The sequence below is a fragment of the Lynx rufus genome, unplaced genomic scaffold, assembly GCF_022079265.1.
Source record: "Lynx rufus isolate CCGP_SWC_20201006 ecotype Redwood Valley unplaced genomic scaffold, mLynRuf1.p SCAF_6, whole genome shotgun sequence".
NCBI classification, from domain to species: domain Eukaryota; kingdom Metazoa; phylum Chordata; class Mammalia; order Carnivora; family Felidae; genus Lynx; species Lynx rufus.
Window position 1 is genome coordinate 7,065,345 of NW_025814878.1, and position 26,595 is coordinate 7,091,939.

At 37.9% G+C, this 26,595-nt stretch overlaps 1 protein-coding gene across 10 annotated transcripts in view; it reads left to right on the plus strand.

The window, feature by feature from the left end:
- Positions 1 to 26,595, plus strand: part of IPCEF1 (interaction protein for cytohesin exchange factors 1) — a 180,835-nt gene that overhangs the window by 20,394 nt on the left and 133,846 nt on the right. Inside the window, exon 3 of one of the 10 annotated variants that reach the window (XM_047101505.1) lies at positions 9,599 to 9,788. The exons of 8 other annotated variants lie outside the window; for them this stretch is intronic. The gene's annotated coding sequence lies outside the window, so the exon portion shown is untranslated. Of the gene's footprint in view, positions 1 to 9,598; positions 9,789 to 17,931; positions 18,053 to 26,595 lie in introns of all 10 variants that reach the window. One more of the 10 variants, XM_047101504.1, reaches the window with a different exon arrangement.

The following is a 26,595-nucleotide window of genomic DNA, read 5'->3' on the forward strand; positions in this document are numbered from 1 at the left end:
TTGGGCTCTGTGCTGACAGCTCAGAGCCTGGAGCCTGCTTCAGATTCTGTGTCTCCCTCTCTCTCTGACCCTGCCCCATTCATGCTCTGTCTCTCTCTGTCTCAAAAATAAATAAACATTAAAAAAATTAAAAAAAAAAATAAAGATTAAAAAATTAAAAAAAATAAATAAAGGAATCAAGTTTCAGGAAAGTAATTTGTTTTCCACTTAATTCTGGCTCAATGTACATTAATTTGAGTTTTTCATATGCACAAGGAGGGTGATGCACCATATCAGGAGTTACTACTTTTCTTTTTTCATACTCTCTTCTTTGGAAGCAAATTTAGCCTCACTTCTTGGAGGAAAGTTATCTATGTGTATTATTTGGAATTCTGTCATAAGGATTTGTCTCCTCTTCTTTATTTATTATTCAATCTTTTGTTTATATCAGCAAGGACTCATGAATACGTCTGTTATATTTTCAGTTAGAATTCAATAATATGTTATTTATTTTGTTGTTTAAATTGTTCTGGTCTTGGCAATTGAGTTCTTTTCCGATTGGCTAATATGTCCCTTTGACCCATCTCTATCCTTTTGTTTTTTGAGCACTTCCTTATTAAGCATGCAATTTTAGATTTTATGAATGTATATATCTATATAACCTCCAGTCAGAAATTAGAACTTTTCCATTATTCCAGAAGGTTTCCTGAATTTCCTTCCTGTAAATTTCCACCCACTATATAGGCAACTACTGTTCTGATTTTTATCACTATAGATTAGTTTTCCTTTGATCTTGAACTTCATGTAGATGGAATCATATAGTAGGTACTCTTATGTGTTTCTAAGATGCTTCATGTTGTTTTGTGTGTCGGTGGTTCATTTTTTTTATTGCTGAATATAAGTACATTGTTTGGATATAAGGTAATGTATTTATCCATTATTTTGTTGATGAATATTTGATTTTTTCAAACTTTTTGCTATTAGAGTTAAGTTGCTATGAATAGCTTTAAGGACATTTACTCTTTTTTCTTTGAGTAATTACTTGGAGTGGAAGTAGGAGGGTAGGTGTAGTCAAACATTTCCCATAGTGTTTGTCATATCACGGTTATTCTACATATTCTCTGTATTCAGTGTTGTTAGCCCTATTGATTTTAGTTATTCTGTTAAAGTAAAATTTGTGTTTCTTTGATGAAATATTGAGCACATTCTCATGTATTTATTGGCTATTTATATATCTTTTTTGTGAAGGGCTTGTTCAAATTTATTTTCTATTTTTTAATTGGATTGTTCTTTTTTTTTTCTATTTGTAAGACTTTTTATATATTCAGGCTGCAATCTTTCTGTTACATATATGTATTATGAATATTTTCTCCTGGCCTATAAGTTGCTTTTTTATCTTATGATATCTTGATGAACAACAGTTTTTATTTTTTTATTTCATCCAATTTATCAAATTATTTTATGTTTTTTCCCTGTTTGTGTCACATCTAAGAAATCTTTCCTTACCCTGAGGCTGTAAAGATATTATCCTCTGTTTTCATCCAGAAACAGTATTGTTATAGCTTTTACTTTTGATACATAAGGCATTTCACATTAAGTTTTGTTTGTGGAATGAGTAGAAGTTGATATTTACTTTTTCCCGTATGAGTATACAAATTTCCAAATATGTTTAAGGAAGAAAAAGAAAAGGAAAAGAGAAAACACCTTCCATTTCCCTATTGAATTATTTTGGTTTCTTTGTTGAAAATAAATTGACTGATGTGAGTTTATTTCTGGATTCTCTATTTCATATTAGTGATCTATTTGTCTTTTCTTGTACCAATGCCATATTGTCTGGATTCTCTAGCTTTGTAGTAAGTTTTGGTTATTATAAACTTTTACATCTATGTCCATGAAAAATGCTGGTCTATAATTTTCTTATAATATCTGTGTCAGGTTTTGCTATCAGGGTTGTGCTGTCATCACAAAAAGAATTGAGAACTATTCCCTCCTCTACCTTCTGAAAAGTTTTTTAAAGTTCCTTGGGGTTTTGGGCGCTCATTATGTTTTACTTTATCAAAAGTTGAAAATTTTATTTATTTATGTATGTATGTATGTATTCATTCATTCATTCATGTATAATTTTTATTTATTTTGAGAGAAAGAGATAGTGTGTGCACGAGGGTGGGGGAGAGGCAGAGAGAGAGGGAGAGAGAGAATCCCAAGCAGGCTCCATGCTGTCAGCACAGAGCCAGACCCAGGGCTGGATCTCACAGTTAGTTTGATCATGACCTGAGCCAAAATTAAGAGCCAGATACTTAACCAACTGACTGAGCCACCAGGCACGCTGAGAAAGAAATTTAAAGGTACATACTATCCCCTTTCCTGAAATGTTTACCTACTACATAGTGAAAGTTCATGAGGCAAAATTTTTTTGTGTCATCTGCAGGTTGTGTTTATCCACGTGTTGTAATTACTAACCCTCTTCTAGAACTATCATAAGTATTGAAATATTATCATAAGTATCATAAGTACTTACTATCATAAGTATTTGAAATATTGGAACAGCAAACCAAAATTAATACTCATTTGTGTACATGTACATGCATGTGTGTGTGTGTGTGTGTGTGTGCATATATTTGTTTGAGAAAAGATGTAGTATTCTAGCAAATACTACTCTGAATGTACAGTGTGATAGCTGGATTTGAGCAACTTTTCATATTATTTAATAAAATAGAATGTCTACAAATAGTATGTCTAAAAATCTATTCTTATGTTTTGTAATCAGTATGACAGGAATTAAGAATATTGAAGATAATTTACATTCTCAGAGCACAAAAAGCTTTATTAGAGCCAGGTTTTCTAGGCTTCCTTAAAATAAAGGTTTTCCTCAGGGCTGTTGAGGCCAATTGCACTCATTTTAGTTTCATCTCATTTTATTTTATCCAATCTCTTTCTTTCCAGAGTGTAATGAGCTGTGAAGTGGCCAAAATATAATCAGGGAAGAGAAAAGAAAAAATGACGCTCTTGAATTAGACACAGATTGGAAAAATAAAACTCAAAATAGTGGAAAATAATCATTCCTTATATTTTAGCTTCTTTGATATGTAAGAACTATAGTCACATTCTAGGATTTATAATTCACTCAGGAATTTTTGTTTTCATTTTACTTTGCTGTTGTGTCTGATCACAATATACGAATAGAAATAAGAAAACAGATATGTGGATTAAAATCCAAAACAACAGAATGAAATTCAGACAAGATCAATTTATCCTAAATTAGTGTTCTAAGAATACTCTCATAATTTAACTATGCTTTATATCTTTGGGAAAATGTATGAATTTGAAATATGATGCACTTTGTTAAGCAGACAGGGGAAAAATTTGAGCAGATGTTTGTGTTGTGGTTTAAAATTTGGGGGACTTAGAAATGATTACCTCTTGAAAGCCAGAATTTTCTTTCCTTCTTCCTCTTCCCCTCCTCCTCCTCCTCCCTCTCCTCCTCCTCCTTCCCCTCCTCCTCTTGTTCTTTTTGTTCTTCTTCCTTTTGTTTTGTCTTTGGAAAGACCATGCTTGAGGTTGTACTCTGGAAACATGAAACAGACTTCAAGCATTTTTTTTTTTTTTTAATTTTTTTTTTTCAACGTTTATTTTATTTTTGGGACAGAGAGAGACAGAGCATGAACGGGGGAGGGGCAGAGAGAGAGGGAGACACAGAATCGGAAACAGGCTCCAGGCTCTGAGCCGTCAGCCCAGAGCCTGACGCGGGGCTCGAACTCACGGACCGCGAGATCGTGAACTGGCTGAAGTCGGACGCTTAACCGACTGCGCCACCCAGGCGCCCCAGACTTCAAGCATTTTTATATCAGCAGGAACTTTATTCAAATGCAGTCTTGCTAAACTTGGAGTACCATAGCCAAAGCCAATTGTTGCTTGTGGTGTTTTGTTTTGTTTTTTTGATCTAAATAGATTATTTTCCCCTTCATATCTCCATTTAATTTTGTGCTTTTCACATACTGATAAAAATAAGACACGACCCATATGGTTAGGCTTGGAAAGTAATGATTGATACCAAGAGAGGATCCTGAAGCCAGAGGAAGGGAATCGAGAAGGAAACAGTGCCTGAGAAGGGCCATTTTATCTTGTTTTCTTTACATAGAAATGTCTCAAGATGAGAGTAGAAACAATGTTTTGGACAACTGTATTAAAAAAATGTTTAGTAGGCACATTTTCCAGTCATGTTCTGATGAGAAACAGATGTAGATGCTGTTAAATCATGTCAAATATGAACTGCCTGTGTACCCTGTGAATATGTGTAAATATTTAACTAGAAAAACAGTCACATGAGAACGGCTCTGGAGTAATCTTGGAAGCAGGAAGCCACAAATTATAGGTCTGAAATTTACCATGCATGGCTTATGACTTCAGATAAGTAAAACCAAATGAAGAGACTCTGAAAGTTTTATAAATAGTTCATGTTTTTGGGTAGGGGGAGGGAAAAGAAAGGATTAGGGAGACTTTTTAATGTACTTCAAGTACAATCAGTACAATTAATTATAACCAGAACAGTAAGAATCATATGATAGGAATTCAGTTATGCATTTGAATCTATATTCATGATCTATGAATTCATAGAATTATGAATCTATAGTCTTAATCTGCATTTATATTACTTACCAACTTACATAGGAACAATTACTGTGAAATCATAGCTTATTCTAATTAGGTTCTCAAGTCAGCACATAAGGTAAAAATCATATGTATTCAGACTTACCCTGACCGTCTTCCTGGAAGGCATCCTGTTGGAGACAGAAATACCTAGCTCTACTAACACATCTAGTGTTGTGACGGATCCTGGTTATCCTTGCAGGTTTTGGATGATGGGGATAGCTTTGGTTTATGGGCCAAATGTGAGGGGCTAACTATTTACATCAGGAGCATGTTTCACGGAAAATATGTGTCTTCAAAACTAGAAGCACACTGTGATTCTAGTCAGATGGAAATATGCCTTCCGTCTCAGTCTCATCCACAGCCTGGAGCTTATACTCCTCAAGGGGAGAAAGTGAAATGAATTTGCTCTATTTTATTGCTTTATTTGTTTTCACGTTTAATTTTCACTTCATCAAAATAATATTGTCTAATTACCTTCTGTGCTTTAAATTATTTTATTGGAGTGTAGTCTCCATATAGGGAAATGCACAACTAGGAAGTGTTATAGTTAGTTCTTGGAGTTATTTTTTTTTAAGTTTATTCATTTATTATTTCTGAGAGAGAGATATATAGAGAGAGAGCACAAGAGGGGTAGGAGCAGAGAGAGAGAAGGAGACACAGAATCCGAAGCAGGCTCCAGGCTCTGAGCTGTCAGCACATAGTCCAACACAGGACTCGAACTCATGAACAGTGAGATCATGACCTGAGCTAAAGTCGGACGCTTAACCGACTAAGCCACCCAGGCGCCCCTGTAGTTCTAGAAGTTTTAACAAATGCACATATCCATGTAACACACCGTTACCAAGATACGGAATATTTCTCTTCTTGCTCGATTACAGTAAATCCCACCTCTCTTGTCTCTCCAGCCACATTGTTCTAATTAGTTTTGTCTGTTCCAGAACTTCATATCAATCAATGGCATCACCTGCATGTACTCATGGATCTGGCTTCTTTTGTTCAGCATGATGTGTGCGAGATTAATTTATGTTGTTGCATGTGTCAGTAATAGTTCATTTCTGTTTATTGCTGCCTATTGTATCATATAAATATATTGCAATTTGTTTACTTCTTTTCCTGTTTTTGGACATTGGGGTTGTTTCCAGCTGGAGACTTTATTATAAATAAAGTCACTGTGAATGTTCATATACAAATCTTGGTGCAGATGTATGCTTTCCTTTCTCTTGAGTAAATACTAAAGAGTAGAGTTGGTGATCATAGGGTTCTGTTGTGCTTAGCTTTGTGACGAAACTGCCAAATATTTCAAAAGAATGTTGTAGCTTTTTACACACTCATCAGTAACGTCTGAGAGTTCTGGTTGTTTCCCATCTTGCCAACATCTTTCAATTGTCATTAGTTGTTGTCTTATGGCTTGTTTCTCTTCCAGGTTTGAGGCGTTTTCCTAATGATTCAGTAAGTTGAGCACTAGTCCATGTGCTTCTTGGCCATTTGTAGATCTTTTGTGAAGTGTCCATTCAAGCCATTGCGCAGTTTTAATTGGTCTATATGTCATTGTATTAGTGAGTTGGAAAAATTCTTCATATATTCTTGATATGGGTCCTTTGCCTGATAGACATTTTGTGAATACTTCCTCTCATTCGTAGCTTGCTTATTTTATTAGTGTCAACTTTAATGAGCAGACATTTTTAATATTTTCTTTTATACTTTCTGCATCCTGGATAAGAAATCTTGGCCTACCTCAAGATTTTGAAAATACTTCTTTGTATTTTCTTCTGCAAACTTTATAGTGCTAACATTTATATTTAGGTCTATGAGGTACGAACCAAAGTTAATTTTTTTATAAAGATATCCACTTGTTCTGGGAGTATTAATGAAATGGCTTTTCTTTCTGCATTGATTTGCTCTGGTGCTTTTGTTGACAATTGATTGACTACGAAAGTGTCTCTATTTCTCAGCCCCCTTTTCTGTCCCATGGTCAATGTGTATATTCTTGTACCAGTATCATGCTCTCTCAATTGCCATAGCTTTATTATAGATCTCTTTTCGTTTTTCTTAGCCATGTTTTGAATATTTACTTATTTTTAAGAGAGAGGGAGAGAGAGTGTGGGGAAAGGGTTAAGAGGGAGGGGGACACAGAATCTGAAGTAGGCTCAAGCTGTCAGCACAGAGACTAATGTGGGATTTGAACCCATAAACTGTGAGATCATGACCTGAGCTGAAGTCAGACTCTTAACCTACTGAGCCACCCAGGTGCCCCATTCTTAGCCATGTTTTGTAGTTTTTAGTGTAGAAGAGTTAGATATGTTTTGCTATATTTATCCTTTTTTTTTTTTTTTTTTGCTTTTTGGTGCTTTATGAAGAGTATTATTTTTTAAATATAATTTTCCATTTTTCATTACTGTTACATAGAAATACTATTGTTTTTGTATGTTGGCTATGTTTCCTGAGGCCTTGCTAATTCAATTAGTTATAGAAGAGTTGTCTTGTAGATTTCTTTGGATTTTTCTGTGTATACGACCATGCTGTTTGTGAATGGAGGCAGTTTTATTTCTTTTTATTTCTTCTTTTTTAAGATTTATACTTTCTGTTTATGCTTCCTACATTATTATACTGACTAAACCTACCAGAACAATTCTGAGTAGAAATGGTAAGAGTGAATATCCTGGTGTTGTTCTGGATCTTAATTGGTAAGTGGTCAGCCTTTCACCATTAAGTATGGTATTAACTGTAGCTTTTTATGTATGTCATTTTTCATATTGAAGAAATTCCTCTATTATTAATTTGCTGACAGTATTTTATTGTGAAGGAGTGCTGAATTTTGTCAAATGTTTTTTATGAATCGACTACGTTGTATGATTCTTCTCTGTTGTCAGTGTGCAGAATTATATTGATTGGTTTTTAAAAGTGAAAACAAACTAGTATTCTTGGGATATATTTTGTGTTTTATATATAGCAGACATTTTAAAGGCATTTTGTGTTTGTGTGCATGTAGGATGCTTGTTTATAATATTCTTTGGGGCACCTGTGTGGCTCAGTCGGTTGAGTGTCTGACTTTGGCTCAGGTTATGATCTCATGGTTTGTGGGTTCGAGCCCTGCATCAGGCTCTGTGCTGACAGCTCAGAGCCTGGAGACTGCTTTAGATTCTGTGTCTTCCTCCCTCTGCCCTTACATGTGGTATACTATACACACAAAATATTATTTTATCTTTTTGTTAATATTACATTACTGTACCACATATGCATCTCTTAAATGAAATGCTACCTTCTGACATTTCCAAGTTGTGGCAATATCATTTTTTTACTTATTTGACATACTTAATTGGAAAACAGTATATTTAGCTCCAGGGTTATAAAAAAAATAAATCAGATATGGTCTACTTTTTATTAGATCTTCCTTATAATTATGAGTAGACACATTATTAAATCCAAAGTTCATTCTGAAATATCAAATGTATCTCCAATATGGTTTTGTATTAATATTTAAATGTATCCTAGTTTTTGAAATTGGTGAATCATGTATGGAGGAATTTATAGTAATTATCCACCAACACATTATTATAACCCCTCATAGTTCTCCCCTCTCTTGATCTTGTTGGCAAGTAGAATTCGTCCTAGCTATATGGTTAGAAGATATATATTTGATTATATACATACATGTCTTCTGAAAATATTCGGGGTCATCCTTACTCTTTCAAAAGGATGATAAAGTAGAATTTTATTTGAAAGCCAACAAACATATCACTTTTGACATGTAAGCCACCTTCATTTTATTTATTTATTTATTTATTTACTTATTTATTTATTTAATTTTATTTTTTAATATAATTTATTGTCAAATTGGTTTCCATACAACATCCAGTGCTCATCCCAACGAGTGCCCTCCTCAGTGCCCATCAATCACTTCCTCCTCTCCCGCAACCTCCCATCAACCCTCAGTTTGTTCTCAGTATTTAAGAGTCTCTTATGGTTTGCCTCCCTCCCTCTCTGTAACTTTTTTTCCCCTTCCCCTCCCCCATGGTCTTCTGTTAAGTTTCTCAAGATCCACATATGAGTGAAAACATATGATATCGGTCTTTCTCTGACTGACTTATTTCACTTAGCATAATACCCTCCAGTTCCATCCACGTTGCTGCAAATGGCCAGATTTCATTCTTTCTCATTGCCAAGTAGTATTCCATTGTATATATAAACCACATCTTCTTTATCCATTCATCAGTTGATGGACATTTAGGCTCTTTCCACAATTTGGCTATTGTTGAGAGTGCTGCTATAAACATTGGGGTACAAGTGCCCCTATGCATCAGTACTCCTGTATCCCTTGGGTAAATTCCTAGCAGTGCTACTGCTGGGTCATAGGGTATGTCTATTTTTAATTTTTTGAGGAACCTCCACACTGTTTTCCAGAGCAGCTGCACCAGTTTGCATTCCCACCAGCGAGAGGGTTCCCATTTCTCCACGTCCTCGGCAGCATCTATAGTCTCCTGATTTGTTCATTTTGGCCACTCTGACTGGCATGAGGTGATATCTGAGTGTGGTTTTGATTTGTGTTTCCCTGATGAGGAGTGACATTGAGCATCTTTTCACGTATCTGTTTGCCATCTGGATGTCTTCTTTGGAAAAATGTCTATTCGTGTCTTCTGCTCATTTCTTCACTGGATTATTTGTTTTTCTACCCTCATTTTAATAAAATAAAAATTATTTTGAAATAAAGTGTAGCAGGGCACCTGGCTGGTGCAGTCAATAGAGCATGTGACTCTTGATCTCAGGGTTGTGAGTTTGACCCCACATTGGGTGTAGAGATTACTTTAAAAACAATGAATAAAATGTAGCTTCTTAAAGAAAAAAATTATTTTGTTAGAGATTATGCAGGAATTTTCACAGAGGGTGAGTTGGGGGAAGAGAGGATTCTGTTTGTACCCAAGTGTCTGAAATGCAAATATATACTTACAAAATTATTTCTTTCTTCCTCTAGAGACACCTTTGTGTCACTTAACAATCTGTTGTTTTACTTGACTGAGGTCACAATTCTTGTCCAAATGTGGAGGCATCTGAAAAAGAAGGAAGGGACTTGCTAAAGAGCCAATGGGTGGTGCTTCCCTTGAAGCAGGAGAGTCCAACATGGGGGCAACCCAACCAGTATTTTACTGAGTGCTACCTGAAGTGTGAGTTAAGAATTTACACATTTAATCTTGATTCTATGTTTCTTTGTCTTGATTTTCTTTACCTTCCCAACAAATATTTATGTTAAAGACTTTAGCTTGACTCTGTGTTCCCTATCTGAAGACAGACATTCCATGGCTACATACAGAGGCCCTGGTGGGCCTGGATTATTAGCTTCTGAGCTTGGTGTAGATCCACAGCACTGAGAGAGAAAATACGAGACTTAGGACACTGTCACCATCAGTGTGGTGGATACCAGCCATTGCCATCTGCAATCCTTGCCACAAAGAAGATTAACTTAAGCCTCTGACCCTTTTTCTTCACTCTGCCTTATGCCTTATATTATAACCATGTTTGAAGTAAAGATCTTCCCATTGATCTCTGCACTCGGGATCTGGGCTACTTGTAATTCATCTTATTCATGTTAACAAAAAGCTATTATTAGAGAAATCCCTTGGCTTTGTGGTATTTAAAAGATCTCCAACTTTCTAATACTTTATACTTTTTGTGGGCCCTCTCTCTCCCTATGTAAATGTCATACACACATGAATGATTTGTCCTGTGTCCCACAGAGGTGCCCTACAAATATTTGTTGAACACAAAGACAATTGAGTGCTTAGGGTACAAGGGCAAGCAAAAACATTCACTCCACCTGTTCTCCGGAGGCTTTCAGTCCGATGTGGAGACAGATGCTAATGAAATAATTGTGCTAATATAGGTATAATTACAAAGTAGATGGGGCCTTGAAGGAAAAGGAACCCACTTGTATGAGAGTTTATCCCTGAGACTGTTAGAGAGAAAAGGTATTTTCAAGGACTTCTTTCATGGTCCTGATCTTATCTCAGTTTGTGTTTTACAAAACTGAGAACTTTTCAGAATGTTGTATTTTTCATGTCAAGACTTGAGATCAGCTAGTGAGATGACCCGTGTGTGTGGAGAATTCGGTTAGAACCACAACAGTGATTGTATTTCTGAGTGTTCTTTTACTGTGGGGAGGGGTCAAAGAATTCTTAGGATCCTAGGAAAGAAACATGAGAGAAAGAAGAGGTTTAAGAAAGTGAGATATGGAAATGTTTTCCAGGTAGATAGTTTTGATCTTTAATTGGTTTGTCCTTAGTATCTTAGTTGGTAATATACAGATATGTATATTTGTATATTCCTTCATTTCTACTGTTTGGATCAAACTTACATATATCCTAGCATCTCATTCACCTTTCCAGTCTGCTGGGCATTCTTTTGGAAGATCTGTTGGGCACAGGATCATAATGTCTGATTTTAATTTTTCTGCCGTCATCACCTTAAGCAGGTTCCCTTGACTCTGCTCAGTTTCTGCATCTATATGTTTTTATGATAAAAATAAAATCAGGTCAACTAGAAAGAGAACTCAAGTGTAAGTGACATGATTATAAGCCACGGAGTGAGGTAAGCTTCCTTCTTAAAGTCAGAGGAAATGTCAGGGCGACATGGCAGAGGCCCATCTGTGGAGCAGAGTCAGAAACAGGAACAGAAGACGAAGTTTCAGCTCCTTAGGGCTTTCTGCCTCTTTTATATGTGCATGGGTCCAGTTACACATCATTTTGGAATGTATTTGCTTAAATAATAATTCAGAAAAGCCTTATTCATTGGAACAAAGATAGGGCTAACAGGTACTAGAGTGAACTAAAAATATCTTTGCTTAATTGATACAATAGTATAGACAAATAACAAAGGAAAACGTTTCAAGTGTTCACTAGAATTGACTTCTCAAGCCCCTTAAAACATCTTGGAAGCCTAATTTATGTAGCATTAATCAGAAATACTTTCCATCTATTTCTTAGGTTCTCTAAGACATATGGGTAGCATTGATTTGTTGTCATAAAGTAAATAAAAATATAACTTAAAAATACTTTAGATATAATTTTTCACGATGTAGTTGAATAATAAGTTATTTTTTATATTTACAAGTTAATACAGTAATTCATTTATTGATAATGTGAAAATAGAGAATATAAGTAGATATTAGACTGGAGGACAGAGGAGATGGGTAGTGCCATTCATCAAGGTGAGGATGGAGAGCACATTTTTAAAAGAAAGATGATAAGTTCGGGGTACCTGGGTCCAGCTTTGGCTCAGGTCATGATTTTGCACTCATGGGTTCAAGCCTCACATCAGGCTCTGTGCTGACAGCTCGGAGCCTGGAGTCTGCTTTGGATTCTGGGTCTCCCTCTCTCTCTGCCGCTCCTCTGATTGTACTGTGTCTTTCCTTGTCTCTCAAAAAATAAAATAAAACGTTAAAAATTAAAAAAAAAGAAAGATGGTAAATTCCTCGTTTTGCGCATTTAGGAAACTATATAGTACTTGGGAATGTGGGGTGCCAATGGGCAATCTAATAGACATCTGAGGAGCTCGGAATGGGGCTCTAGCTTGAGATATGGATTTGTAATCCATTGGCATTGGTGACAGTTAAATAAAAATGTAATATGAGAAGGAAAGCACATGAACAGGGCCCTCGGGACCACCAATATTTAAGAGATGAGAGGAGACAAGGGAGAATAAGGAGTCTGAGGAGAGATGACAGGGAGGTAGAAAGAAGAGTGGGAGTCCTGAGAGCCAAGAGAGGAAAATATTGAGACAGCATCCTGTGCTGTGGGGAGGTTAGTAAGAAAGGTGAGCAAGAAAGTTGAAAAGTGCCCACTGAACGGAGCAAAAAAATGCCTGCCAGTTTTGATGTGAGTATTCTGATACAGCTGTGCCTGAGGTTCACTTGCAGGGTTTGAGAACCAAGTGCCTGGTGAGAACTAGAGCGGTAAAAGGAAATTTCTCTCAAGCACCTTGAGTGGAGGTTAAAAAACAAGCAGTGACTAAGAGTAGGGCTTTCGCAGGAGGGATTTTTTTTTTAGAGGTAGGAAGGATTTAAAAATTGTTGTGCACTGAGAGGAAAGAAAGGAGAAAGGGATTCTCTGAAGATACAAGAGATAGAAGGGGCGATAAATGTGCTTTCTTTGAAGGACTGGGAGGGGGTGGCCCCCAAACATGGTGTAGGGATTGGTTTTCATATAGGACAAGAAAGGCAGCAAGAATAAAGAATGGTCCTCACTCCTCTGGGACATAGAAGGTGAGATGGCTGAGTGAGAGATGGAAGAAGGAAGGATCAATTGAAAACTGTTGTTTTCTTTTGTCAGTCAAGAAGTCATTAGGCACATGTCCTGAGCTCCTGTTACGTAATGGGGATTAACTGATGAAGCAAAACAAATATGATTCCTGTCAACACACAGTGTAGGGGGGGGAAGCAGGCATTAATCTTGTATTGTTTTTATTTTGCATTTTCCAGGAGAGGGTCAGAAGCTTCATCATATTTTCAATGCATTCAAGGAAGACCCATAAACCGGTAGCGAAAGATTAAAATAAAAATTCTAAAAGTGGTCGATTTTTTATCTTCATTTTTAATACTGGCGTATAATGGACATAATAGTGTATTAGTTTCAGGTGTATAACATAATGATTTGGTATATATATTGCAAAACGATCTCCGCAGTAAATCTGGCTAACATTTATCACCACACAGAGTTACAAATTTTTTTTCTTGTGATGAAACCTTTTAACATCTACTCTCTTAGCAACTGTCAAATATTCAGTACAGGATTATTACTTATGGTCACCATGCGGTACATCACATTCCAAGAACTTATTCATAGTATAAATGGAAGTTTGTTATCTTTTGACCACTTTCACCCATCTTGCCACCCCTCCCCCCACCAGCTCTGGCAACCACCCACCTGTTCTCCTTATCTGTGAGCTTGGTTTTGGTTTTTGTTTTTGTTCCTTTTTAAAGATTACATACATAAATGAGATCATATTGTATTTGTCTTTCTGTGTCTTACTTAATTTCACTTAGCAAAATGCCTTTGAAGCCTATTTTTGTTGTCATATATGACAGGATTTCCTTCTTTTTTATGACTGGCTAATATTCCATTTGTGTGTGTGTGTGTGTGTGTGTGTGCGCGCGCATGCACGTGAATGTGTGTGCATGTGTGTGCACCATATTTGCTTTATCCATTCATCAATCAATGGACACTTAGGTCTCGGCTATTGTAAATAATGTTGCAATGAACATAGTGGTACAGAAATCTTTTCTAGTTAATGTCTCATTCCACTCAGATAAATACCCAGTGTAGGATTACTGAATCATAAGGTAGGTGTATTTTTAATTTTATGAGGAACCTCCATACTGTTTTCCATGGAACACACCAATAAATACAAATTTTTGGTATCAATAAGAGCTCGGAGTTCTGGGTATTTTGATGGAGTCAGAGAGCCGAGGGAGGGTTACTTGACAGATTTTTGGAAAATAGGAAGAGAACCCTAGATACATAATATTTAATAAATGTTAGTTATTCTTTTTGAAAATCATACCACTTGGAAGAGACAGTATGTTTTAGCATGCATTAATCTTCTTCCCCATATGTCCCTTTACAAAACTTTCCTCATCTAAGATGGTTTGACATACTTGTAAGGGATTTCCTTATTTAAAAAAAATAAATGTACATGTTTACACTTCTAAAATGAGAGCCATGAAGGACTGTATCACCCATTTTTAATGGCCTGTGTTCCTGGGTTGCATATAGCACAACTAATCTTAAGCTCAGAGGAATTCTCATCCTGTAAGACTGACAACACATTAAAGCATTCAAAATATTACAGCCTTCTGGATAATGTAGAAATTAAAAGTGCAAATTACCATCCTCTGTATTGCAATATGGCCGGTGTATTTATAATTCTTTTGCTGTCTTTTCTCAGGAAATCTGAAATTAATATGAAGTGTGAGGCTGATTTCTGGTTCAGTTTTTTAAAAAATGAATTAAGTGGTAACATTTTAGATTTTGGACAATCATTAATATATTTCAGAAAGGAGGGGTGCCTGGGTGGCTCAGTTGGTTGAGCACCTGCCTCTTGATTTCAGCTCAGGTCGTGATCCCAGGGTCATAGGATCAAGCCCTGCGATGGGCTCTGTGCAGAGGGTGGAGCCACTTGGGATTCTCTCTTTCTCCCTCGGCCCCTCCCTGGCTCACATGTGTGCATACTCTCTCTCTTTCTCTCTCTCTCAAAAAAATTATTTTTTTCAGAAAGGAATAAAGCACATTTATCATATATTTGGCCCCTTCTCACTCTGTTCTTCTTTCCACAATCACCATCCTTACTTCTTTTGTTTAAATTCAAGTACAATTAGCATACAGTGTTATATTAATTTCAGGTGTACGATGAAGCGATTCAATAGTTCTACACATGATTCAGTGCTCCTCACAATAAGTGTACTCCTAATCCCCTTTACCTACTTCACCCATCCCCCCAGCCACCTCTCCTCTGGCAACCAGTTTGTTAATTATATTTAAGAGTATTTTTTTTGTCTTTATTTTTCTTTGTTCGTTTTGTTTCTTAAATTCCACATGAGTGAAATCATGTGGTATTTGTCTTTCTCTCTTTTTAAAAATGTTTATTTATTTCCTTAGAGAGAGAGAGAGGGACAGAGAGAGAATCCTAAGCAGGCCCTGCACTGTCAGCACAGAGCCCCACGAGGGACTCCAACCCGTGAATCATGAGATCATGATTTGAGCTGAAACCGAGTTAGGCACTTAACCAACTGAGCCACCCAGGCGCCCTGGTATTTGTCTTTCTCTGACTGACTTATTTTGCTTAGCATAATGTACTCTACCTCCATCCATCTTGCCAATGGAAAGATTTCATTCTTTTTGATGGCTGAGTAATATTCCTGTGTGTGTGTGTGTGTGTGTGTGTGTGTGTACATACACACATGTGTATATATACCACATCTCTCTATATATTTTGCATGTTATATATGATCTATATGTATATATAGGTATATATATTATCTATATCTATCATGTATATATTATCTATATCTATATTTTACACGTCCATCAACTGATGAATGGAGAAGGAAGATGTGTATACATATATATATATACATATGTATATATATATATATACCCATGTGTATATATACCACATCTTCCTTCTCCATTCATCAGTTGATGGACATATAAAATTGCTGGATCTTAGGATAGTTATATTTTTAACTTTTTGAGGAAACTCCATACTGTTTTCCACAGTGGCTGTATGAGTTTGCATTCCCATTCCCAGTGCAAGAGGGTTCCCCTTTCTCCACGTCCTTGCCAACACCTGTTATTTCTTGTATTGTTGATTTTAGCCATTCTGACAGGTGTGAGGTGATATCTTATAATATTGATTTGTATTTCCCTGATGATGAGTGATGTTGAGCATATAGTTTATATGTTTACATGTTTGTAGGAATTTATCCATTTCTTCCATGTCGCCTAATTTGTTGGCATATAACTTTTTATAATATACTTTTATAATTGTTTGTATTTCTGTGGTGTTGGTTGTTATTTTTCCTTTCTCATTGGTGATTTTATTTATTTTGGTCCTTTCTATTTTCTTTTTGATAAATCTGGCCAGAGGTTTATCAATGTTATTAGTTTTTTTCAAAGAACAAGCTCTGGTTTCATTGATCTGTTCGATAGTTTATTTTAGTTTTTATATCATTTAACTCTGCTCTAATCTTTATTATTTCATTATTCTATTGTTGTTATTGGGATGTTAACGTCCCCTACTACTATTGTTTTATTAACAATTAGTTCCTTTATGTTTGTTATTACTTTTTTAATGTATTTGGGTGTTCTCATTTTATGTGCATAAATATTTACAGTTGTTAGATCTTCTTGTTGAGTTGTCTCCTTTATGATTATATAATGCCCTTCTTTCTCTCTTTGTACAGTCTTTGTTTTGAAGTCTAGTTTGTCTGATCTAAGTATTGCTACTCAAGATTTCTTTTGACATCCACTTGCATGATAGACGTATCTCCATCCTACCACTTTAGCACAGAGCCAGATGTGGAACTTGATCTCACTAATTGAGAGACCATGACCTGAGCCAAAATCAAGAGTTGATTGCTTAACTGACTAAACCACCAGGTGCTCCTGCCCTCACTTTCAATCTGCAAGTGTCTTTAGGTCTAAAATGAATCTCTTGTAGGCAGCATATTGAGGGGCATTGTTTTCAATTTATTCTGAACCTAAGTCTTTTGACTGGAGCATTTAGTTCAATTACATTCAAAGTAATTATTGATAGGTATTTAGTGCCATTTTATTACTTGTTTTGTCATTGCTTCTGGAAATTTTCTCTTTTTTTGTCTTTGTCATTTTTGGTCTCTCCTTTGCATTCAAAGAGTTCTCTTTAAAAACAAAACAAAACAAAACAAAACAAAAAACCAAAACAAAACAAAAGAGTCCCCTTTAATATTTCTTGCAGGTCTGGTTTAGTGGTCATGAACTCCTTTAGTTTTTATTTGTCTGGAAAACTCTTTATCTCTTCTTCTATTCTGAATGCTAGCCTTGTTGGATAGAGTATTCTTGGTTGCAGCTTTTTCCCCTTTAGCACTTTGAATATATCATGCCACTCCCTTCTGGTTTGTCAAGTTTCTGTTGAGAAATCTCCAGCTAGTCTTATGGCTTTTCCCTTATAAGTTAAGGACTTCTTTTGTCTGTCTGCTTTTTTTTTTTTTTTTTTTTTTTAATTTTTTTTTTCAACGTTTATTTATTTTTGGGACAGAGAGAGACAGAGCATGAACGGGGGAGGGGCAGAGAGAGAGGGAGACACAGAATCGGAAACAGGCTCCAGGCTCCGAGCCATCAGCCCAGAGCCCGACGCGGGGCTCGAACTCACGGACCGCGAGATCGTGACCTGGCTGAAGTCGGATGCTTAACCGACTGCGCCACCCAGGCGCCCCATGTCTGTCTGCTTTTAAGAATTTTTCTTTATCATTAAATTTTGCAAATTTAATTGCAATATGACTTGGTGTTGGGCTGCTTTGTTGATTTTGAAGGGTGTTCTCTGTGCCTCCTGGATCTGGATATCTGTTTCCTCCCCCAGATTAGGGAAGTTTTCTGCTATTATTTCTTGAAACAACTATTCTTCTCCCTTTACTCTCTCCTCTTCTGGGACTCCTGTAATACGAATGTCATTATGTTTGATGCAGTCACTGAGCTCCCTAAGTCTATTCTTGTGTCGCATAATTCTTCTTTCTCTCTTTTGTTCAGCATCATTATTTTTCATTATTTTGTCTTCTAGGTCACAAATTCATTCCTCTGCTTTATCCAGCCTACTGTTCATTGCATCAAGCATGATTCCAGTCTTGTTTATTGCATCCTCCATCGTTGACTGAATCTCTTTTAACTCTTCTATCACTGTGGTAAGGGTCTCATTGATGTCTTCTATTCTTTTCTCAAGCCCAGTGAGTATTCTTATGATTATTGCTTTAAGTTCTCCATCAGGCATGTTATTTATATTTGTTTTGCTTAGGTCTCTGACCATGGCCTTATCTTGTTCTTTCGTTTGTGATAAATTGCTCCATCTTGACATTTTGTCTAAGTCTCTACCTTCTACTGTGTGTTAGAAAAGCCAATTATCTCTCCTGCTCTGGAAAGTAATGGCCTTATGAAGAAGAGGTCAAGTAGTTCCCAGGGCTTGGTGCTTCAGGGAGTATCTCTGGTGTGTGCTACATGCACTCTGCTATTGTGTTTTGGCTCCTCTCTCCTTCAGGCCGGTTGTCTGCAGAGGCTCTCTTTGCCTGTTGAGGGCAGTGTTTGGTCCCTGACCTGAATGTGGTGAGTTTTAATTGGGTGTGCTGTGGTCTGCTTGTGAAATGAGACCTGATAGCAACTCCACCAGAACTGAGGCCCTGCAGAACTCTCTGGTTGGGATATGTGGTATAGGCAGAGGTTTGTGCTGGTCTTATGGGGGAGAAGCCTGCTGCACTCGGACTGAAGCCAGCTTGTCTGAGGAGGGCAGTCCTACCAGAGTACAGGGGGCTTGGGCATGGTGTAAGCAAGTTAGGCAGCCGGGGTTGGTGCTGTACTGCTTCTTGCAGGTGGGTCTGTGTTGGCACTGAGGGGCCAGAAGGAGAAATGGTGCCATCTATTTCCTTTGTTCCCAGAAAGTCACCTTCACAAACATTGCTTCTTAGGGACTTACTGGGAGAAGAGTGAATATTCTCCTCCTGTGTACCCAGGCCTTCTTCAGATCTGCCCTTTGCATGCTGTCTGCCCCTGGGTTTTTTGCCTGGCCTCTCTCCAGCAGTGCAGTGCCTTCTGGGCTGTATGCCAACCAAACCTCCTGACCTTTAAAACTCCAGGCTTTAAGCCTCACTGATTGCAAGAACTCATGAAATTTAGTCTGTCTCGTTTTCTAAGCCAATGGCTTTGAGGAAGTGTTTTCCTTGTACGTTTCCCTGTGTCCTTCTCTCTCTCTCTCTTTCTTTCTCTCTCGTGCCCTTCCTCATGCTCATGACTCCCTCCCCTCCACAGCACCTGCAATCCATTTTTCCCCTAAACCGTGTATCCACACTCCCTCCCTTCTTTGATGTGGCCTCTTCTCTCCTGTTAGTTGTGGAGCTTGTTCTGTCAGTCTGCAGGTCAATTTCCGGGGTCTTTAGGATGATGTGAAAGTTACCTTGTATTCTTGGGGTGAGATGAGCCTGTCTTCCTCATCTCCTCCCCTCATCTTCCTCCCCTCACTGTTTGACCTTTCCGAGCTTCAGATTTGTCTCACATAAAATGGGTTCATTGTGAGTATCACATAAGCACATGTGAAAGTGCTTAGAGTAGAGCTGGTGGGTGTCCCATAGTATTCATCCCCCTGCCTCTTTCTTGCCATGTAAGTGCTTTCCTCAGAAGAGCTGATAAAGTTTGGTGTGTTGATCCTGAGAGCTTTCTGACAGATGGATGTCACAAACCATCTTTGGGTGTTAGTTTCTTGACTGCAAAATAAAAAAGGGGGCAGGGATTGCGCTGCACTGTTGAACAGTAACTGAAGGCCTTTTATTTTTTTACTCTAAAATGTTATGGTTTTAAGGAATTGAAGGAATTTTAAGGAATTGAGAAGGTATGGAAGGGGGTTCTCAATAAAGATACAGTATATACTAAAATATTATAAAATATGAGAAAACAAGCACTGATGGGGCTAATTTTACTTCCATGGAGAGTTTCCTAGAATTAGATCACAAGAGTCGGGTAGACCATAAGAGTCCTTCACAAGGGGGAAGAAGGAAGTTGGGGGTGATTTCATTGGTTACAAAGGAAAGCTAGAGGTAGAGAACTGTTACTGATTTTTTTTAAACCAGTGAGATGTCATTTTTGTGAAAGATTATTCTGATAAGTGTATATAGGATGGACACTCGCAGAAAGAGGCAGAAGGCAGAAATTTAGAGAGAAGCATAAAGATAGGTGAGCCTAGTGATTATCGTGGAAATGGAAAAATTCCTGGCGAGGAATACACAGGAGAAAATTACCACGGGGGTGAAGGAGAAGGGAGGTCTAAACTGCAAGGCAAGTGTGATGAACCAGGCTGTTTAGCTGCAGCTTTTTTTTTTCCTTTCCTAAGAAAGACACCTGGCTGAATAAACATTGATATAGAGAGAGCTGAGTGGACAGCCGGAGGCACCAGCCTTCTCACTTATTTTCCTATGATTTAAAATAGACAGACTATTTTAGGCATAGCAGACTGACTCTGTCTAGAAATGCAGATGAAGATTTGTTTCCTTTCCTGAATTGAAGATATGGTTGGAAATTTCCCAGGTTAATGTTATGAACCAGGTGTGGTGGTAGGAGGTCAGTGGAAAGCCATGGGTAGGTCACGTCTATGGATTTGGTCATCTTCGCTTCCCGTTTTTCAGGACCTCTGGCTTCTGATCCAAATTTTATGATACCAGATTAGGAATCTCCTAATATATGCAAACTTTTAGTCAAGATATCTAAATAGTGATTCATGCTTTTACTTATCTATTAAATGTTTGCAGATGTCCTAGGTAATGGGCTAAGAGTTGGGAATACAATGGTGCATGGGATGCCAGCCCTCCCTTCTAGAAACTCCTGGTCTGAGGGCTGACAGGCGTGTTCATGCACATGTTCATAAGACACTGTGAAAAGCGCTCTCATACAGCTGTATTCAAAACCTGATGGGGACTCAGGAAGAGTTACTGAAGATAAGAACTATGTATTTTGAAGGCCATCTATCTATCTGGGCACCACAAAGTCAATAAACGGGAAAGTAAAGGAACATGGCAAAGGATAGGAAACAAATAATGCCTACGCATATACTTAAATGCCTGACACTACCTAGGTAAATGTTTGGAAATTATGTCATTTCATCCTCACAAGCACCGTGGGTCCCAAGTTATATTAGATTCACTTTACAGATGAAAACACTGCGACCTGAGAAAAACTGGTTTCCACAAAGCTCCGTAGCTCGTTGGAGGCAGAAGCAGGATCTCAATATATGTCCACAGCATTTCCAGCACATTGTGTGGTTACGACTAAATGAGACAAATAAAGGCTCAGGTGAAAGAGGAAGTGGGAACACTTGGTTTTGCTGCCTCTGTGAAAATGTGTATATGACTCAGAGATTTCAGACACTGGGACCTGGTGGTTTGGGTTGTCAAGGTCTGTAAATATTTCAGTTACTGAATTCAGGATGCTAACTCAACAACAGAAGCTTGCTGTCAGTCAGAAACCAGGATAAGCTTTGTTTTGAGTTCGTATAGAGACAAGTATCTGGAACAATGAGACCTCTCTGGGTGATTTTCACAGAAAAGCAAGTAGTATTGAATCTCACTTATTTGGAAGTTAGGCTACAATCTCACACATCTAGCTCTCATCAAGGAATCAGCAAATAAGTGAAACTCTGTGAATACTCAAATAGATGTCATAAACAACAAACACATCTCATGTATTGTACTTTTTATTCAATTCAAAATGCTCAAGCCCTCTATCTATTCATTATAGCGTATCTGGTTTCCAAATCTACTTTGAGGGTAAAAGTAATGTCTGACAAGAAAGCATTAGACAAAAATAGAAGAAGCAGCTTCAAGAATGCAAAGATCTCAGCATCAGTTCAGATAATGGTCAAAGACCCCTGTATAGATCCTGGAAATGATAAGGAAATTACCCTTGTAATATGCTCATGTAAGAAAGCAGATGTTCTCAGTGTTGACCCGGAGTCATTAGTATAAGATTAAGCTAATTTCAGGCTACTTTTCCAAGTTTGTAGGGGGTATACAGTACATTTATAATACATTCAGTTGTCTAAGATAACTAACATGAAAAAGGTGTTGCTGGAAAGGATAGGAAGTCAGCCATCTGAAAAACTGATCAGTTACACAAAGTGATGTATACTCAGAGGATTTTAGATAATCGGGTGCCTTATTTATTTATAAACTCCAATTTCCAACTACATCTTTCACTGGAATAGGGCAGGTGGCCCATGGATAATATCCTTCTGATGGCCCAGAGGAGAGAGGAAGAAACTCCACTGTCCCCCAGATCCACCATACCTCCTTACTCTGGGTTCCTGATGGAGTTGCAGTGTGGTGGGGAGGGGGAATTTCCCTAATTGGTCCATAATCCCTTAATGATCTTAGATACATGGACATGGGAAGTGGGGGCAAAGGCCTTTGCCCATGGCCTTTTGGGGGTGGTCTTACCACATGTATACCCTTCCCCTCAACAAACCCACACAGACACGCATACTTCTTTGTACCTCATTGTGAATGTCACAACAGTAACTAAAAATAATTCTGAAGTGTGTGTTAAGTAATCCTACTGACAGCCTTTTGTTTTACTTCCTTATTCTTGCCCTATTCCAATTGTGCTAAAAGTGCCAAGGTGTCTGGTAAAAATTCAAAAGAAGGTTGACATGCAAGGGAGGAAAAAAAATGAAAGGAAGGGCCTCAGGTAATTTGCAAAATAGATAATGAGTCTTTACATGATTGAGTCAAAGGTACTGCTTCTTAGTAGAGGTTTTAAATGTTAAATCAATTGTTTTTTTTCTCTCTTAGCAACTGAAATGCTGACCCAAAGTTTCACAGAGCTGTTAAATGTTTTTTCAGAAGTTGCAAGTGCAGACCTAAAAAAAAGGGGGCTGACTCTGACCTTATCTTGTCAAGGGAATAGGAAGACCCAGGCAACTTCTACTATTCCCTTTTACTGAAAAAAAGATGCCACTGTTTTCCAATCGAGAGAAACCAGCATTCCCTAATTATGGCACAGATCTCAGTGAGGTATCTGCAAACATTCTGTAAAGATGCTACCTAAATACAGTTTGTGTTTGTCAGTTTTAAATTCTTTTATACCCTGGACACCCTTGGTCGTCTTAGGAGGCCTATGGACCCCTTCTCAGAGTACTGTATTTAAATGTATGAAGCAAAATACAAAGAGTTACAAGGAAACCAAATGTATAAAAATATAATTACAAAAAAAATTGTGATATAGTAATAATATGTGTTTCTTTACCAATGCATTAATTAACGTGATCTAACAGCAAGTCTAGTGGCATTTGAAGGTGATGATGAGTGTAAGTGATATTTTCAGAGAGCTGCAACAACCCACATGGGAGATGGGGACACCTGGGATTTCTACAGGAAACAAATTCACAGATACTGCTAATACTTCCGTGGTTTGTTGCCAATATTTATATTTGAAGGAAATGTTAAATTTCACTGAGGGATCAGTGAAAATGAAGATCCGTTTCCCCATCTAAGCGTATAGACTCCCTGAATTCTGTCCACGGATCCTCTGGAGGGTCTACAAGCCCTAAGATAAAAACCCCTGGACTACATCAATCCTTTTCATAGGTTCACGAGCATGGCTGAGATAAATTAAGTCTCTTCAAGTAAATATTTGTATATAATTCCAAATGCAGTAAAGAGCATTTGGTTTTTTTTTACTTCCCAAATGGAAATGTCTTCATTCATTTATTCAATCATATTCTTCCTTATAATCTGCCTTGTTTGTTAAAGGATTTGAGGCAACTTCCATAAATGCATACAGCAAAAATAGAATACGATTACCAGTAAGTGGATGAGAAAGAAAGAACAGAAGAAAAGTTTGTGTGAAAAGTAAGAGGTGTCTCCCAGGGAAGTTAATGTGGGAAAGTGTATGTGGGAAGGCTCTAGATCTTTGTACTAGAGTACAATGACATATTGATTCTAAGTTCCGTGATAAGCAATTCAAAGGGTAAGAGACAATTAGTTATAGACTCATGATCACATCTCCTGTAAAAATAAAATGAGATGCCCCACTTTTTGGCTACTGAAACTAGAGAGAAATTTCTTCCATAGACCTTGTCTCACAATGACTGTCATAGTCAGCTTGAGTGGCTGTAGCGAAAAACCATAGACTAAATCGCCTAAACAACAGACATTTATTTCTCACAGTTCTGGAGGTGGGACGTCCTAGATCAGGGTGCCCAGATGGTCAGGTTCTGGTGACACCTCTCTATCCAGCTTGCAGATGGCCATCTTGCTGCTTTGTCTTCCTAGGGAGGAGAGAGTGTGCTCTCTTGTCTCTTCTTCTCTAAGAGGACTAAGCCCATAATGAGGTCTACATGCTTGTGACCCAATTACCTCTGAAAGGCCCATCTCAAAACATCTTCATGCTGGGGGCTTAGAGCTTTAAACTATGAATTTTGAGGGGAACTCGATTCAGTCCATAGTGATGATACAGTGTGTAATGAAATTAATAGTACTTTTAAAAGCTTCCTTTATTTCTTTGGGCTGTCTCTTATCATTTCTCAGTGTAAATCAATGACATATGTTTCTGCTGGCCCAGCTTAATATAGAAATGGATTGAAAAATATCTAGTGTAGGGGACCTGAGTGGCCCAGTTGGTTGAGCGTCCAGCTCTTGATTTCTGTTCAGGTCATGATCCCAGAGTTGTGGGATCGAGCCTCTCATTGGGCTCCTTGCTGGGCATGGGGCCCGCTTGAGATTCTCTCTCTCTTTGTCTCTCTCTCTCTCTCCCTCTGCCCCTCTCCCCCACTCACTCACATGCTCTCTCTCTCTCTCTAAAACAGAAAAAAATTTTTTTAACTCTAGTGTAGTTTTTAACACCATTTTGGAGGTATAAAGTATCATTATTACTTTTTTTTGGTACCACCCCCTTGGAGGTACTTATTCTTGAAATGCAGATTATTCATTTTTACATGTCACAGACCAATTTGAGAGTCTGATGAGGGCTACAAAAACAGACACACATTATTAAATTCTGCCTACCATTTTAAGGAATCACAGACCTCTTAAAGCCTCAGCACTTTGAGTAGTAAGTAACTGTGGGATATAGAGTAATGGATATGCCTTTAGGCATATTATATAAGTGCTGCTTATTGTAACTGAGTGTTTGACATGGATTGAGAACCAGCCAGTTGGATTTAAGGCTCTTGGCAAGCAGGGGAATGCAGATCTTCTATGCTGCAGATTAACCAAATGCTGCCCCAGCTTGGAGAACAAGAAACCTGCAGGCACGTTTAACAACACAACATACAATGCTAATATTTCAAGGTTGGAGGGATGCCTGGATCAGAGACAGCCTCACATCTTGTGCCTGAAATTCTCATGCTCCTTGGAGGACATCACCAATCTCTGACGACCACGATGGCATCTATATACCCTCTAAGGAGATGACCACCCAAATGTGGGTACAGCTTCCAGGCCCCTCCCCAACCTCCTCCACCACCACCTCGTCATTTGCCAGAGTCCATCTGAGACCAAGCTCTCCTGTGAGGAATCGGATTGCCGGGGTGGATGCAGACTGTGTGGGGCCTGAATCGTATACAACTTGGAGAGTCTTCTGTGGGAGAAATAATACAAAATTACAAAGAGAGAGTTGTGAGAAACTTAACATTTAAGAGACAGACAGAAATGAGAATAAATTTCAGATTTTAAAAAGCTGACAAAATACCAAAAGCAACACATTATTCAGAAAAATAAGATAATTTTAAAATTACCTATCTGACATATCTTAAAACACATTCTCCTACATTTTTGGCTGTGGGATATTTGGCTGCTTCTTCATATAATGATTTTGTAAAGACATTTTGTCTAGAGAACATAGAAAATAGAACGTAGAACATAGAAAATCCAGTCTGTCATCTAGCATGAGTTGATCAGAATTGTTCTGTTTTGTTTTTGTTTTTTTGTGTTTGATTGATTGTTTAGAAAACCTCTGGCTTCCCAGTTGATTACTGGGAATGTAAGTTTCAGGATTTCTGTCTTATGTTTCTTTCAACTATGAGCTTTACAATCTGGAAGAACTCCCATAAACTTGTTTCTGGTTCTGTGCATTAGAAGCGTTATTTGTCTCCACCTTCCATAGACACAGGGAGACATGGGACTTGTTTATACTGTAATATGACCTCTGGCCCTGAGCCAGCATGTCACCATGCCAGGGGAATTGGCCAGTGGGAAGTTGAGTGTTCCTGGAAGGTATCACCATACTTGAACTACTAGTAATAACTATACATGGAAGAGAGTATGAGCAGCATAAGTATATCCCATTAACTACAAAACGAGTATGTCCATCTCTAGAAATGCCTGCTCTCAGCGCTGGTAGGCCACAGCTCACCCTCATGAGAGTTTTTTCACTTTCCTCTCTCTCAGCCCACTCAAAAGACTGCCTCCATGAGGCTGCAGCCGTCTTTATAGCACCTCCATAGAGTCCTCTAGTAAGATTCCTTAGGGTGTAGGCTCACGAGAGCAAGGCCAAGACAGAAAAGAAGAGGGACATTTTCTTACCGTGTCTCAGAGTCCAAATCTTTCCAAGTTTTTTGACACTGGGAATGTATACTCTCTTCTGGAAAGACTCCATTCCCAATTGCAGAATAATCTTACCGTAGTTCCAATAAGACAAATACCTCAGAACATACCAGCCTAAGAGCAGCATGAGAAAAGGCTACTTGGAACAG